Source organism: Triplophysa rosa, linkage group LG20 (assembly GCF_024868665.1).
Source record: "Triplophysa rosa linkage group LG20, Trosa_1v2, whole genome shotgun sequence".
Classification (NCBI taxonomy): Eukaryota; Metazoa; Chordata; class Actinopteri; order Cypriniformes; family Nemacheilidae; genus Triplophysa; species Triplophysa rosa.
In genome coordinates this window covers 7,079,377-7,091,601 of record NC_079909.1, presented here as the reverse complement: position 1 = coordinate 7,091,601, position 12,225 = coordinate 7,079,377, and the positions used below count along the sequence as shown (strand labels likewise).

The 12,225-nt window shown below is 40.3% G+C and overlaps 1 protein-coding gene across 2 annotated transcripts in view; it reads right to left on the bottom strand.

Annotated features, from left to right (window-relative positions):
• cpne5b (copine Vb) overlaps positions 1 to 12,225 on the bottom strand; it is a 119,106-nt gene that overhangs the window by 86,661 nt on the left and 20,220 nt on the right. The window lies entirely within an intron of this gene.

Here is a 12,225-nt window from a genome sequence, read left to right as displayed (position 1 = left end):
TTTGACAGCTCGATTAAAGCTATCAGTGACACGTTGACGTTTGAAGCTTTATGGAGAAATCCTTCTGGCAAACGTCTCATTAGAATTCCACAAAAGCATCATAATATCAGGATAAACATCTAGTGTTTGGCGTAGATTTCTTCAAAAACATTAAGGGGCTTTTTATACAACATTTAATCTAGGGTTATTGCCTTTTTAATCCTGACTTAAAGGGATATTTCATTCAAAAATGCGCATTCTTAAAATCATTTACTCACCCTCATGTCATTCTAAACCTGTATGAGTTTCTTTCTTCTGCAGAACACAAAAGAAGATATTTTGAAGAATGCTGGTAACCGAACAACATTGAATGCCATTGACTTCCATGGACATTTTTCAAAATATCTTCTTTTGTGTTCCACAGAAAAACGAGTCATATAGAGGTTTTCAATAGCATAAGAAAAAAATAACAGAATTATTATCTTTGCTTGAAATATCCCTTTAAGGACACTTTTACCCTAAGTAAAATAAAGGTGCAAAAATGCATGAACATGTGAGAATAAATAACCCAAGATTAAGATAGATCAATTGTGTTAAAAAGTGTTAAAAGCCCATAAAAAATAAGATTTACAGTATACAAGATTACATTACCATGTAAACAACAAGCTACATAAATTTTATCATTATTCAGTGGTATATTCCTAAATAAGATACCATCATGGTATGTTTACCACCACGGTGTGTTTAAATCCAATGGACATTGTCAGTGTAGAGCAGAAAAACAGCCTCAAGCTTTCTCTTTTACATGTGTTAATACAGTTGACATAGTGACTGATGTATGTCATCATTATAAAATCAAACCCCCTCCGCTTGTAATCCAAACACAAGCTATCACAAGAGACGCACTTTACTGTCAGGTTTAAACTGTAACGTGTCTCACCTGACCACTTGTGATCGAATCACCTCAACTGCATCTCAACACCACATGTAAACAGGGCTATCATGTATAATGCTACAGCATTGTGACATATCACTTGTTCATCGTTTTCAAACAGCTGGGATGCACAAATATTCTGTTAAACTGAGCTTCAGTTTTACAGCTCTCTCCGCATATGAGGACACTTGATCTGCCAAAGTAAACTCGGATATTGATTCCAGAGCCGGAGTTTCACTTCTGTTTATATGAGCCTGATGGCTCTTCCTCGCCTCCAACGGCTGTCATCACACCCCTACGTCTAAATCAGAGATGGCATTTCTATTATGAGGGTTTGCACGCACACACACCATCTGAAGGACCCATGCAGAATAGCTGATCAGAGTGAAATGAGTGGGTTTTGGTATCATCAACAAAGCAGATGTAATTGCAGGTTTACAGCAGCGTGAGTTTGTGAAATGACACTAAACGTGTCTGCTTCACCTCGTCCTTTGGGTCTAGAGGAACCTGTGTGCTCCTGATTCTGCCATGTGCCTTCATCATATATGATTATATCCACTGCACATGATAATTACAGGCTCGGCCAGAGATATAACGCTTGTGACAAGACGTTATGTGGTTGAGTTTTTCCACATTTAGCAGCAGATATTTGCATTATAGAAGAAACTAGTTTTCTTTTGTTGTTGTTGCTATATTTATTTCTTTATATATATATATATACGTATATAAAAGAATATTCTTTATTCCCGTCTCTAGCTGTGTTGCATCCATGAAGATGATGCAAACTACGTTTTGGAGTAAAAATGTTTTCATAGAAATAGCAGACTCCCTTTGTCTTGCTAAAAGTATTATCATAGCTAACATTTTGTGTATCATTATTACACACAATAAAAAACTGTTGTGTTAAAAACAACACAGTTTGTCCTTAACTAAATACATATCTGTGTCTACCCTGCTAAAAAAAATAAAAGAACTCTGCCCAAAACAACAGAAAATGTATGGATTTCATGGTTATAATGGGAAATGTAGTGATTTTAATGGAAACTACAATGGTGTCTACTGGTACATGTATGTGATGTATTTTTTCTTCAACTATTTAAGCATTTTTGTTGTCTACATACTAGAGATGCACCGATTCAAAATTTCCACAGATGCCAATAGACAATTATTCAGAAATTATTCAGATTCAGATTATTCTGAAATCTGCAGATGCCTATACCGATATATCGGCCCTGATCATCGGCTGTATTAAAAGTATCGGCCGATAGCTGATTGCTTCCATTGTTTACCTCATTTGTAAGTCGCTTTGGATGAAAGCATCTGCTAAATGACTAAATGCAAATGTAAATGTAGCCGTTACTGTGCCAAATTGGGTGCATACTGATCCATGCATATTTGGACAAAATAATTTGACAAACTGCTTCTGGCATACTATGAAAGTAAACACATTTGGACATACTGAAGGGTATGCGCTGATTCCCGTCTGCACCTGAGAGAAAAACAGAACCCTTGCACTTTATCACTAGTTTATCACCGCCTTGCAAACACCGATATTTCCTTCAAGAAATGAAAATTAACTTTCGCTTTCTTCTTTTATCAGTCCCTCTGTATTCTAGATTTCAAAAATGGAAATGAATCTTTGAGCTTCTCGTAAATGTTTGCTCAGAGGACAAATGTCACTGAGGTTATTACTTTCCTTGCATGCGGAATAAATGCAGATGGAAGTTTAGGCAAACATCGAGAAATCCGTGTGATGAACTGTATTCTTTAATCACAACCATCCATTACGCTCATCCCAGTTGATGCTGAATATTTAACATCAGAGTAAGAAATGCCTATGGCGTTTACAACGATTTGCATCAACAAAGCAACCAAAAGTTATTTAAATTCGATACATTTGTGATTTGAGACGACATGAGCAACAGATGGCAATGCAACAAAGTTTGACTTTTTAATACAATGCAAAGCAACATGATGTGGACGGTAAAGTGATGCCATGCTAGTTTTATATTGAAATTACGGTAACACTTTAGTATAGGGACCAATTCTCACTATTATCAAGAATATCATTTTAGAATATTGGCTGTTTATTAGCACTTATAAACAGTTTTGGGTAAGTTACTCTCAAAAAGTAATTAATTACTAGTTACTAATTACATGTTCAATAGTGTAATTAGATTACTGTACAAATTACTCTCTCCAAAAAGTATTTAGTTACTTATTACTAATTACTTTCTATATCCTACATCAACCTTGATTTGTTAAGTGATTCAAGGATAGGCATGAAACGGCTCTTTTAATTCATTCAAATAAATAATATTACACTACAAGTACTCTTATTAACTGACCAAAGTATTACAAATGTGAGAATTATACATTAAAGCACGGATTTTAAAGTTAGACTTTGAATTTTGATGTCAATTCCACTATTACACACACATATATTACACAAAGTATTTAGTTTAATTACATCAAAAGTAACTGTAATTAAATTACAGGAAAAAAAGAGTAATCCCTTACTTTACCTTTTCAAGGGAAAAGTAATTAAATTACAGTAACTAATTACTTAGTAACTAGTTACACCCAACACTTATAAAGCACATATTCAGCATGACCATATTCTACATCCCTAATCCTACCCAATACCTAAACCTAACAACTATTACACTAACTATTAATAAGCACCAAATTATGAGTTTATTGAGACAAAAGTCGTAGTTAATGGTTTGTTAATAGCGAGAATTGGACCTTAAAATAAAGTGTGACCGAAATTACTCTATTTTATTGATCAATTTGAGTCGTTTATTAAAATAAATTTATAACATTTTAATTTGAAAAACTTGCAACGCCTCTGCCAACACCTGACAATGCAGCGACTTGCCGCTCAAACCGCTTTCAGTGTTTCATAAACTTTATTTGTTTACACAAAAAAATGAATCGATCCATTAACATGAGAATGCACAAAGCCTGCGGATCGCCTCCATGGCTCTCTCCAAAAAGACAGCGTGATTTAAACGAATTTGTATGAAAATGTGTGAAATGTTGTGCCTGTGTCCAAAGAGCCTTTCAAAAGCAGCGGGAAGCAGGTGTGCGTGATTACGTTCATAAATTACACCCTTTGCTTGGCGAGTTTAATTTCGGTTACTCATCCACTTTCAACGACCCGAAATTTAATTAACTTTAAACACTGTCCTCTGCATATCAAAGAGCAAATAATCAGCCAGATCTTCTCTGTCACGCTTGTTGAAAGACGAGTGCCAAGAAGTAACAAAACCAACCCTGAGACTTCTCTGCTGAAGCAAAACATCCCATTCATTCAAGATACACTTTTGACCAACGCCCTACCTAAGACGATCGGCGATACCATTACATTGTGATGGCTCGACAGGGGTACCTGTCGTTCTAAATTAATTCCTGACACTATGACAGCAAGTGGCCTCATTAAATTCTATTCATGTCCTTATCATCACACCTATTGAAAATCAGAATATCTTGTCCAAAGCCAAGCTCCCGTGTTCCCCTCTCTCTCCCGGCTCTGAGGAATCCTACAAGGGGTTTAATTACAGCCCTCAAGAGCTACGAGCTGAAGCTGAAACCCGTCTGAATGTAACTGTGAGCCCCAGTGTCTCCAAAGCAAGAAACAAGTCCGTCCTCTACCCTTTTGCCTCAACGTATCTTTGTCTGTTGCTTGTTCCTCATGAAATTTATATATCCCTCACAAGGGCCAGTTCGATACTCTGTGACCCTGAGAAATATACCACTGAGGTCAACAGAGAATTCATTAAAGATTAATCAAAAACGTTGTTTCATTTCTGAAAGGTTATCTGAGAGATGTGTGGGTGGTCGTGTGCGACTTGGCCACTCTTGGGCTGCGAGTAATATGAGTTCTTGAGGCGAAGGGAAGAATTGTATTTTTGGTGAGTGTGACACAGACTGATCATGTCACAATTCAATAAAGGTTAAGAAGCTTTGGGTTATTGTTTTATTTCTGCAGTCTAGGGCTTAAGGAATATTTCCAAGGTCTATGTGTGGTTGCATTTTGACTATTAATACAGACAGCAATTTTGGCATACAGACAGGATAATTGTATTTGCATTACCCTGCAGTGTTCAGTCATTTTGAGGAAGTAATGCTACATATTTATTCATTATATAATATAAAACACAGGATACAAAATAGTCACTTTTCTCAAAACCTACCCAGGCGTATCCAGGTCAAACGATCCATTTGTATGAGTAACAGACGCAAAAGCGGTCACAAGCCAGAAGAAGGACTACATCAGCTAGCATAGCATTGGCTCTCGTGTATCTCATGACCGATTGTGTCATTTTGTCAGCTTTGAATGTGAAGTGTCATTGGCTCTAAAATATCTTTGAAATCATATGTATTTCTAAAACCATTTACGTATATCTTTACAAATGCAAAGCAATTAATGCGACTTGAACTGATACGTAAGCCGAACAACCTAAAAGCAATGCAGTATGTCGAAAACTGACACCAAAGTGCACACTGTGCATTAAAAAGTGATGCGGGGGGGCGCTGACCAAGCCTAAAATTTGGAGAGTTAGGAGTGAGAATAGGTTGTTTATTTTGATGGTCCACTTTAGACATTTTACTAACTATCTAACTGTCTGGTTATGTCTAGGGTATAGGGTTAAGAAAATAAGCTGACATGTAGGCTACTTGCAAATTTACTTATAGTCAGTACGTTTTTGGGTCTACTACTCTGTTTACTTGAAGTTGACAAGACGTTGAAATGTTACTTATAGGCGAATATATCGAAATAGTGTTACCAAGTACTTTAAATCATATTGTTTTTACTCATAACCTTAAAGTAGTCCAAGATTAGTGATACTTGGATCCACTTACATTTAAGTGTGACATCACGCACCGCCTCTTTCGGGTCCAAATGCTTCAATGAATGCGACAGCACAGTCAAATCGCCAGTGTTAAAAAAGTCAAATTAACACTCACAGTGTATATATAATCCACACTCTCAACGTGAGATTTGACCTTTTTTAACACTGATGATTTTGCTGTGAGGCAAACAGCAATAAATGTTAATATAAACTCATGACATGCTGTAAAACTACTGAAAACCCACAATCCTAATTTTTATCTCCATAATGACATCCCAGAATGCCATATAGTGATACATTTTTGAATGAATCATTAAAATATTGATGTCGGAGATTGTGAGTCTGGAGATAAAGATTTCACACTTAAATGTGTGATATGAATAAACAGTGCTCATAAATGTCACAGTCGCCTCACTTGAAATGAACGAAGGACCCGGAATTCGTATTCCTAGACATATGCCCGGTTAACCGAAAATATTTATCATGTGATTTATGCACAACTTGTGAGTGAAGTACGGTAAAATGCTGCTGCATCCGAAAGCCAGAGGGCGCTCTCGTGCAGAAACTCCAAATACGCACTGCAGAAGAAGACCATAACACACGTAGTTCTAGGAAATGCCTAAGGACATGTTTTTATCACCGATCCTCAAGCCTCCTCAGGTATTTTTATGATAATAAATATATATATAATGATCATGTTTGACGGGTGTTGCTTTTTCAAATGCACGTTATAAGCGACTCAAACTCGCACTGCTTTTATATCGAGCAGCATTTCTACTGATCCCAGAGCCGTGCTTCACGGACAAGCTACGCATCAATAAAATAATCGATACCTTGCATTATCGCAGCCAGCTCGGTTTCAGCAGGATTTAGTGGTAACCACGATTAACCGGGCACATGTCTAGCCACGACTTAACAAGTGGATTATGTTATTGCTAACATTTTTCATGAAGTAATTTGTAATGGTTGCAGAACACAATTTCAATGTAACTCAACCCTGTTGATAATGTTGTTTAAATCTCTGCTGTAAGGTTGATAAAAATGTCATTCCAGAAGTTTCCTGCTTTGTGAAAACTTTGAAAAAAGAAAAGAACATACAACGGACACCTAGCAGGAGAGAGTGCTTGATGGTTTTTTCTAAGGAGTAATATTCTATAGGAAGCTGAGCTTCTGGATGTGTGTTACCGACGTAGTTCCTGTGAGCGCACTTTTCAGAACATCAACAAAGGTGGGCGGTCACACGTATGTGGTTAAAAATAACCCAGAATGTTTCTTTTCAACACATACTCATAGTTTTATCATCGCTCCAGGACATTTCTGTCTCCGGGGATCATTTAAAAGATTCCTGGGTTCGGCAACGTTATGCAGCGTGCCACAAACCTGCAACGGGCGGCAGATTGTGCGCGAATCCCGAGAGAAACTGCTACGCCAGAACAGCGGACGAGCAGCTGAACCGTCAACCACAGCAGAAAGAAAATTAAAAAGATGTTCTACAAGCATCTCCTCACAAGAGAAGATGCTGACTGCTTCAGAGAAGATGCCAGCTCTATTTTCTTCAACCTTCTGCTTAATTTCACATATTTTATCTTATCTGTTCTCCCCTTCAATTTCTCCCTCTCTCTCTTGCTCGCTCTGTCTCCCTCGCTCGCTCGCTCGCTCTCTCTCTCTGGCATCAAACTCCTGTCACTACGAGCGCCAAGGCTTTCATCTTTAGAAGACAGCGCTCGCCCCTCAGTAAATCAATGCCCTGGAGTCACAGTCCTCTGTGTGTGTGTGCGTATAAGCGGGCATTGACACTTGCATGAGAAGTAGACCACAACTGTCGGTTCCGGAAGTAAAATCGTATTCATTTTCTCTACGAGGGAATCGATTTTTACGCTAACTTTAAAACCTTTAACGGCAGACCAAGCGTCAGCTCCGAGGTTGTTAATCGATGATACATGCCATCAGTCTATGTTATATCCAATTAGGTTTAGGTATGAACTGTCTGATGTTACACCTGACATACCTTCCAAAATGCCATGTTGAGCGGATCAAGGAAGTTATGTTCGCAAAGGAAAGTTACGTTGACAAAGGAAACTATGGAGCGGAATGAGGCATCCTTACTGCAGACCTGATCAAAGATTTTTACAAAAAAAACTTCATTATTAAAATGTATTTGTGTCACCGTCCCACATCTTTTTCTAATCTCCTATCAGCGAAACTTTGATGTTGTGTAGAAGTAGCTGCAGGCAAGCCCATTCCCAGAAGCACAGAGGCAGTGATGTAATACGCTTCAGGATATCATGAATGATGTATCAGTTTGACAACAGGATCTCCATATAGAAAAAACCTTCAGGGGAAGCTTGCACATGATGTGTTACCATCCAGGGTAAACCAGCTAACACACAAACAAGGCATCTGGTATCAAAGGCACCACAGATTTAAGGTGGTCCTGTTCATTTGGCTTTGAATCAAATTAAGGTCACAGATCATTTACGCTACAAAAGTTAGTTAGTACAAAAGTACAAAAAGAAAAAATGTGTAGTATTATTGCTTTACCAACAACGTTACTATTATTATTTGCCATTTATGAGGATTGTGTTAACCATGAAAAATATACTGATATCACTATCCTGTTATCTTAGATGTCAATATTTGGTGGTTTTAATACCTGTATGAGGTCTCTCCTAAAGTTTTAAAGCACTGTTTTCCATAGTCACATCCAAGCAAGTGAATTGTCACATCCATAACAAAATTGTCATATCCTTAACTGTCCATATTCCTCATAAATGGCACATGAAAATTCAAATAAAACAACCATTTTTGTGGTATATTATGAAGAGTCATCCCTTCTCTATTTGTTAAGTATCATTGCTCGTGGTTTGTACATTTTAATTAACAGAAATCCTACAAACCGACAATGTTGTCTAAAAACGGTGTCCTTTTTTGTCACATCCATGACCCATGTGTATTTCCCTCATCTTAAATGGAAAATGTGTATAGACTGATCTTTTTTTGATGTCTGGACTCTAAACTCATCAGGGGGTTTAGTAAAATATACTGTACATGGGTTATTCAATATATTGGTAATAAATACATTCTCTGAGAGTTTAAAGTTTTGACTGAAAATGTAACATCCATAACTATGGAGCTGCACTCGCTTAGATTACAAAACAAGTACAAGGCTGATACAGCAATTTTACTGCTGCAATGTATTATTTTTCACTTTAAGAATTTTCCCTGTAAGCCAAAGATCTAAACACAAACACGGTTTTACAAAATCTGCCAAAAGAAGATCCAAGGATAAGTAAGGCTTTAGAAAATCCTCAGAAACGGGTTTAAAACGTTCCCAGGATGTTTTGGTGCTAGACGGATAAACGCATGTAAAATCTCAAGTTTCCCTCAGAGTGTTTCGCGAGAGCTCACAAAACAATGTCACTTTTGAGTACAAATATTGTGGGAGCAAATGTGTCATGAAAATCCAAGAGTAATGTTTCTCCATGTTGACCTCATTATAAATATGAAAAATTACTATTTGAGAATACAGCTTTAAACCCAGAACAAACCACATACAATCTCTGAACATAATGTCTTTCTGTATTTGTGTAGAAGCGCAGTGTAAGTGTGAATCTGGAGGGGTGGGTGTGATCATTTTTATGTACACCGTTGAAATGAGGAGGCCACGATTGTTTTGTTCCCTCTGTTATCTTCCAGTTTAAATTGTATCTTTATGCCTCTTTTTCTCTGTAATGTTCCCTTTAGGGAGTGAAGCCTGTAATTAGCAATGATTAACTAGATGTCTAATGTGCATGTAATGACTTAAAGTTACCCAAAAATGACACTGAAATATTACATGCTTAATGGATTCCTAAAGACGGTTAAGAACCATGAGGAATGTGTGCTCGTAATGTTGTTTCGCAAGCTCTTTGGATTCGCTAATCAAGTTTTGCACTTCAGGATTCCTCCATTATAAACTGACTCAGTTTAAAAAATCACCCTTGACAATACTTTTACCTTAAGGTCATCTTTTCTCCGCAAATTTTTGCAGCTACTTTAGCAGTCCAGCTACACTGTACTAAGTCTGTGATGTGATCTCACTTTACATTTGCTGAAACGCTAGTGGTTGTGAGGTATCTGAGGTTATTTCACTATTTTATCAGTCACTGAAACACCAGAAAGATTTCATTTTCTTTAACAAGTGTTAGACCGGGTCATAAAATAGGCTGCAATGTTCTGCGTAAAGAACTTGCCTGCACCAAAGTCCATTTGGGAAAGACTTGACGGCCATATTAGCAACGCTTCCAGGCGGCTATTTTAATCATACGAGACCAAGACCTATCTATCTTCTCTTTTTTGGCCAATGAATCACACAAAATACAATTGTAGAGAGGCAGAAAAATAACATGTCAATCATTGTGGCTGTTAAGGGTCCTGTGTGTAAATTTTAGCGGCATCTAGCTGTGAGGTGGCAAATTGCAACCAATGGCTCACTCCACCCCTCCTTTTCATAGCACTATGGTGGCTGATACAGGACAAAGATATCGTCACATTTTCACATCTTTGCTGAAGGAGATAATGTATTCTGTCACGACTCTGCCTTATCTTGTCATGGTTTTCTTGGTCTTGTGGCAGAGTCGTGACAAAGCCTTTGGTTTAGTGTGAGAAAGCCATGGGGTGTTTATCTTTTGACACTCCATGTGTTTTCTCGTGTCTCGTCATTGGCCCCGCCCCTCCCGTTTCCTGTATTGCCTCCCTGCCGTGTCTTATGTTTTTCACCTGCCCCTCGTTATCTTCCTTCATTTGTGTTCCCTTTAAATAGTCCTCATGTTTCATTGTCTTGTTGCTCGTTCGTTGTGTATGGTGGTGTATTGTTTGCCTTCCCAGCCATGCCTGTCGTGTGCCTTAGACCATGTTCGCTATGTTGCCTGTGTACCTTGTGAGTGTTTATACGTAGTGTCTCGTTTTAGATTTAGTTCAGTTTTTTGCCCTCTCATGGGAAGTGTTCTGTTTTGATTTCTTGTTTTGTTTCCGTGTTCTAGTTCTTGTTCTGTTTTTGCACCCCATCGTGAGTTTTTGTATTGTGTTCATTAAAGACTTGTCCTGTTATCCCTTACCGCTGCCTGCGCCTGGGTTCTCTCTCCGTGTGATCGTGACTGAACGAACGAGCCATACAGAACCCAGCAGGCAGCATTATGGACAGCGCCTCGTCCCCCGCTAGGCGGGAGTTGGCTGACCACCAGCATTGGCAGTCGACTTCCGCCTTGATCCAGAAGGGTGAGGGCCCTTTTCCTCCCCAGGGCGATCAACCTCTGGCGGAGTATGCCTGGGCTTCTGCGTCTCGGAGGGGCCTCCTGCCAGAGGTCCTTTTCAATGCCTACTTGCTGGCGGGCCTCGTCGAACCCACTCCTCTGGCAGTTCTCGAGAGGATGATCCGGGGATCCTTCCAGGAGCTGGTGAGTGGCCTCCCCGTCAGCGCCTCTCCTGGCTCTTCACGCTCCTGCCTAGCGTCCATCCCGGAAGGTTGCGTCATGGGTGTCGTGACCCTGGGGAGTTCAACTGCAGCCTCACCACCAGTCAGCCTTGGTGGCAAGCGGGGGAGACGAGCATCCTGGGGGTCCACCTCCGAGGAGTCCCAGCTGGAGCCAGCCGTACCTGTTACATCCTGAAGAAAAAGAGGCAGCGGCGGGCAACGCGGACTCCATCCCAGCCGGTGATCCAGCCGGCGTCCCAGCCGGTGCAGCCGGCGTCCCTGCCGGCGTCCGGTCCGGTGCAGCCGGCACCCAGTCCGGTGCAGCCGGCGTCCAGTCCGGTGCAGCCGGCATCCAGTCCGGTTTCCAGTCCAGAGACCAGTCCGGTTTCCAGTCCAGAGACCAGTCCGGTGCAGCCGGTGTCCAGTCTGGTGCTGCCGGTGTCCAGTCCGGGGCTTCCGGTGTCCCAGCCGGTCTTCCAGCCGGTCTTCCAGCCGGCCTTCCAGCCGGCGACTCAGCCGGTACCCAGCCTTATGCAACCATTGTCTCAGCCGGCCTTCCAGCCGGTAACTCAACCGGCCTTCCAGCCGGCGACCCAGCCGGTTGTCCAGCCGGTGACCTGTCCAGTCCAGCCGGTGACTCAGCCGGCAATCCAGCCGGTGACTCAGCCGGCAATCCAGCCGGTGACGCAGCCGGCAATCCAGCCGGTGACTCAGCCGGCAATCCAGTCGGTGACTCAGCCGGCTCTCCACTTACCGCTGCCTGCCCCTGGGTTCTCTCTCTGTGTGATCGTGACAGTATTCACTCTGTAGAGCAGTTTGTCAGTTTAGGGCTACTGTAGAAACAACATGGTGAATTCCATGCAAAGGGACCCGCGGCATATGAACAGTAGATAGAAATAACTCCTTCTAATATAATAAAAACGTTTCATTATGTAAGTTCTTTATACACCTCTGAACACATAGTTATGTATATTATATTGCATTTCTGTCAAAAGATCCTC